This window comes from Talpa occidentalis, unplaced genomic scaffold (assembly GCF_014898055.3).
Source record: "Talpa occidentalis isolate TD23 unplaced genomic scaffold, MPIMG_talOcc4v2.1 talOcc4.7, whole genome shotgun sequence".
Lineage (NCBI taxonomy): Eukaryota > Metazoa > Chordata > Mammalia > Eulipotyphla > Talpidae > Talpa > Talpa occidentalis.
The window spans coordinates 20,761,139-20,766,674 of NW_023605083.1; the positions used below are offsets into that span (position 1 = coordinate 20,761,139).

The following is a 5,536-nucleotide window of genomic DNA, read 5'->3' on the forward strand; positions in this document are numbered from 1 at the left end:
GGTCCAGAGCTAAAGATACACATCTGCCATCAAGAGTGGAGGACACTACCATCTGCATGGACAAAACATAAAGGTGCCACATGTCTCGGTTCTTTCCAGAAGGAAGAAGAAATATAACATGCAGATAGCAGACCCACTGTCTTAAAGCCTGAGCGCAAAAGTGGCACATACTACTGCTGTTCACATTCCACTGGAAAGAATTTAATCCCACAGTCACATATAGTCACAAGGGAAGACAGAAAATAATATGCAGTATTTGGTCCATGAGGAAAGGAAGAATGGATTTTGTGGACAACTAGCAGTGTCTTCTCTAGCGCTGCACATTATTTATTTCATCTAATCCTCACAATATCCTATACAATGACAGTCACTTTTCATTACCATTTTAGATACAATGTAACTGAGACTTTAAGACATTAAGCAACTGGTTCAAAGTCATATTAAGACGTGTAATAAAAGAACTGAAATTCAAACCACAACACACCTGGGCAACAGCAAGGGGATGAAAAACAAGTTCAGTGTAATTAAAACTGAAGAAAACAGTAGACAGAAAGATGGTGAGAAGGAAAAAATAGAATGATACAAGAACCAGAGCAGCAGCAAGAGGAAGGGTATTGTCCCTGGACGAGCAGAGCATCCTCTGCAGCACAGCTGCACTTTCTGATATTCCAGGAGAAGCCCCATCATCCCATCAGCTCACAGAGCTATGAATAGAATATCAAAAAGATTGGCACCTTGGTCTGTGTGAAGCAATTCTAAGAGGTTTTACAGCCACATGGCATGTCCTAAATGGTGTGGCCGAAATGGTACATTGCACTGACAGGCCACAGTGACTTACATCTCTTCAAAGAAGGAATTATATCCATTTAGGAAGATGATGCAAATAAAAACGGAGGTAAGTATATCATTCAACTGTGCAAGGGCTTAGCATCCCCTTGCTGGGAGAAGCTCATCTTGGCCAAGTTAGGGGAACAAGTCATGGGTGGGAAAGAGACCTGTAGGGCTGTGGCATTTATCTCATTTTAGGAGGATGTTATTTGCATATGGGATAAGACTGCCAGCAACCATGCAACCACAGGACACTCTGGTGAATGCTTAACCTTCTTCCCAACACCATTATGAAACACAAAACCCACACCAACCGCATCAAAACACCAGGCAGGCTGGATCCTCAAAGTCACTTTTTTCAAAACCTCTGGAAATTGTGGTTGAACATGCATGACAAGCTCCCTGTCTAGACAGCATCGTCATTGAGGCTGGCTTCGTGGGAGTCTCTTGTTGAGTTAGCATGCTACCTGGGAGATCCTTCTGTGCTGGGCAAGAAGAGTTGGAAGAGCATTTTATAAGAACAGACTGACATGGGGTAGCTACAAACAACAGCTGAGATCACTTAGTAAATGGGGCTAAATAAAGAAAAAATAAAACAAAGCACAACACAGCTGACCTCTATGACACAATATTTTCTCATCACATTAAATACATGGATGGCTCTAATAATGGATAGTCCTAAAAGAAGTTAGTTTTCATTTAATGTGAGATTAGTTAATAGCAATGATGTGCATATGAGTTCATAAAAGTTGTGAATCTTGACAAAAGGCCAAAACAGTATAAATTGTAACCCACCCACCAGGGAAAGGGTCATTTATTTCACTACAGTTTGTTTCTTGCAAATATTTTCCTTCATTTCTGTATTTTATTAGGGATGGTGTGGGTAATGTTATGATAATTAAGTAGTTTCTAAATAAAAGGTGTTATTTGGCCAGTGCCAAGAGGAATTGCAATCAAGTCAGAGCTGGCTATGAATGTTAAATTGAAAACTGTAGCTGAGCTGCATGGCATTTGAAAGATTTAGGAGTTATACTTACTGTCATTTTGTTTCACAAATGCATTTTGATTCCTATAATCTTTATTATTTACTATATTTAAAATGTCTGCCACCTTATACCAAAGCAGACAGGTATGTGGTGCCTGCAGAGGGAACCTTGGGCTGCCTGACTCTTGGAATGTGAAGACAGCAAAGAGGTTCTTTATTTCAAAAAGTCATTGGTCACTTCTGAAGATAACTCACAAACATCTGTAGGACTGGGAAACAGGAAAGAGAGGAAGGCTGAGGAGGGATGTTGAACAAAGAAGGTAGGACACTTGGCAAGTAACAGTGTTTTTAAAATGTCAAAAGTAAAATAGTGGGCCACCCTGGTGGTGCAGGCGGTTGAGCCCAGTGCTGTGAAGCTGTCTGCAGCCCCTGCAGTGTGGGTTCGATCCCAGACGGTCAGGGAGATTACCTACATGGTGTGGCAGACCTCTCCTGTCTCGCCCGCTGCTGCCCACAGCAGTGTATTTCAGTCAGTCTGCCTGTTCTGTTCCCCACTCTGTCTCTGGTGAATCCTCTCCTCCACCTGCACATCTGGCCTATACCCCGGTTCTTGAATGCATGAATAAATAAATCTTAAAAAAGAATAGTAAAATAGTAAATAGATGAAAAAACATTCAGGATAAGTTTTTTTTTGTTTTTCAACCTCTTCAAGAAGAGAGAGGATTCATAACCTGGTGATTCATAACCACATGGCTCATCACTTTCTGCTTGGAAATGATATCTGCTAGGCAGCCAGCACTCCGGACTGGAAGAAGCGACTAGTTTGGACTCACTATATCATCATATAACCTTGCCCATAGCTGGCAAAACACCCCAGTGAGACAGCAATGGCAGCAGCAGCCCCTCATCTCACTAAAGAAGGAGAGATGGTGTTGGCTGATAAGTAACAGAAAGCTTGACATCTGGCCATTTATTACTTGAAAAACAAAAAGGAAGTGAATCAGATGTGAAATCCGAGGACAATTCAGGTGACACAGACCATCAAACCTCCCCTTCCATGTTCCAGAGATACACCCAGAGCAGCAGGCCAGGGGGTCCTCCCCTCCACACTGGAATCCTCCCCATGTTCTTGTAACCATTGACCTACTTCCACTGTGCCCAGGCAGGTAGGCACATAGCCTGGCTTTTCCTTCTCTTAGTATCTTCTCTAAGGCTTTGGTTCTACTTGAGGAGGTGGGAGAAACAGTAAAGAAGCAGTTTTTCTCCGAGAACTCACATTTTACCGATACAAAAGGAGACAGTAACTCAGAATAGGCGCACGGCATGGCTGCCTCCCCACATTCGTCAATCTTTTTCAGTAGTGGTATTTACAATGTGTAAGGCTGCTGTTTCTCTATGTTCTATCTAGTCTCCCACCCTCCACCCAGAAGGTTCTACATGACACAACAGCAAACCCTGAATTCCAGCATAGAAGATGCTTGCTTCCTTGCCTACTCTTGTATATCTTTCATTCAGAGTGTTAGCATTTTTCTAAGTACCAAGTGAACTGCATTGCTTACAAGTTGGTGGAGAAAGATGACACTATGTAGAAGAGATGAATACACACACATATACACCCTATATATACTGCATCTATCAAAACAGACATACACATTATACACACACACACTTTAAATATGTATTTTTATATATACATGGTGATGAAAATGTACTTAGTGGGAAAGTGCTGTGATGAAAAGTAAAGCAGGCAAGGGAGCTATGGCGTGCTGTGGAGTGAAGCCATGGTGGAGAAAACTATTAAGAGCAGCATGTGATCAGAGACTTAAAGGGAGTGAGGCAGAAAACCTGTGGCTATTTGGGGAAGAGCATATCAGAGAGAGGGAACAGTGATTGAGGAGAACACACGCCAGATACTTCACAAGCCACATGAGGGTGGTGTGGGCAGCACGAGGAGAATGAAAAGTAGGAGATGAGGGAAGAGTGTGGGGCACCACTGATGACTCTGGCTTTAAATGGGCTGAGTGTCAAGCTGTTTCTTGGACCCCCCATCAACATAAGAGAAGCCCAGCACTTTATTAGGTACTGGGAAAGGTATTATATGCTTCACTCGGGCATTCTACTTGGTTTTCCTGAATTTGTTACCCACAAAAAAGCATCTTTTGAAGGGGGACCCAAACTAAAACACTGCCTGGGGAAGTGTCCGACAAGTTGTGACACTCTTTTGCCTTGAGGAGTTTCCATCCTGACTCAAGTTTCCGAGACTGAGGATTTCGTCAAGTAGAGTCTCTAGAACAGAGGCAACCTCTGCCCAGAAGTACGTCTTGGAGTCCTTACTTCCCTGAGATGGCTAATTTTTACTCCTGGCTTCACAGAGGGCTCTTATTGAAACTCAATGGCTGATCCACGGATGCTCATGAGTTGCCACCATTCTGAGATAGGTTAATTTTGATTCAATTAAGAAGTTGGGGACAGTTCAGTAAGCCTTATTGCCAAAAGGAAACAGTATATTTAAAAACACAATAGTGTTGGTTCCAATGGCATCTTGATGTGTGAAAAAGTGGCAGCCATGCCTGGGGGGAATTATTTCCCACTCTGCTATAAAGCAAAGTCACTAATTCGGTGGAATGTCAATTCACCTAAATGTCAAGCCTGGTATTTGGATAGCTCCACCCAGCTGAAACTCAATGGTGTCCACCGGACAGATATTCAGTCAGAGTATCAGCTATGCAGAAGCAAAACTAGCTATGGTCAGTCTGCTCAGTGGTAAGACTCTGACCTGTGGGCAATATTCCCCTTGATAAGCCCTGTAATATTTTCACTGATCAGTAGGCTAGGTTGGTGACATTAATGTTTGGACTGCCACTTGGAAAATTACAGACTGGAAGATTAAAAACACCCCTTTCTGGGGTTAGGAAATGTAAAAGCAAATCATGGCTTCTGATTAAACAATCCACATCTCTACATGAGGGCCCATTCTCTGATGAGACGAGTGAAAACTGAGGCACAGAAACATCTAAGCATTGCTGCCTGGATGTGTGGCTTAAAGCAACACAAATGTATTATCTATCTGTAATTCTAGAGGTCTGAAATTGGGTTTACAGCTTCTAGGGAATTTTTTCCCTACTTATTCAGGCTTCTGGAGGCTATTGCATTCTTGAGTTAGTGACCCCTTTTGTCCACCTTCAAACCCAGCTGTGGAGTACAGGCCTCCTCTACTCTCTGAAAGTAGAGTGTTCTTGTGAAAGCCTTCACAAGTCAAAATGGCACAAAGAAAAGAAGCAATTACCACTGGTTTACATAGAAAACATTCTGAGCATTCACAGAAAAAAACCTACCAAGTCATACCAAATAACACATAAAACCTAAAGTAACACGAACACAGTCAAAGCAGGAATGATAACAGAAACACACAGCTGTACATAAAGCAGAAATAAAGTATATGCAATGAAGTGTCACCACAAATGTGAAGCTTACCGGAGGGCTGCGAGTTCAGGGTGAGATGTCAGAGTTGGGGTGGTGGGAAGCACAGGAGACGGTGGAGAGAGAAGAGGCGGCCATCTATTAACATCTGATCATCTTCTGAATCCGTCGGGGCAGGCTAGGTCACTAACACCTTCACATTGTTCTATACCTGCCTGCCTCAGTGTCAAAGGAGGTTCATCAGCTGCTGTGGCCAACTTAACTGGCGTTGAAGGCTTGAAATACAACAGTATTCTGAACTGC

The 5,536-nt window shown here is 42.8% G+C and overlaps 1 pseudogene; it reads left to right on the top strand.

The window, feature by feature from the left end:
* Positions 1–502: 502 nt before the first annotated feature.
* On the top strand, positions 503–1,238 carry LOC119230564 (eukaryotic translation initiation factor 4E type 2-like; annotated as a pseudogene).
* Positions 1,239–5,536: the final 4,298 nt, after the last annotated feature.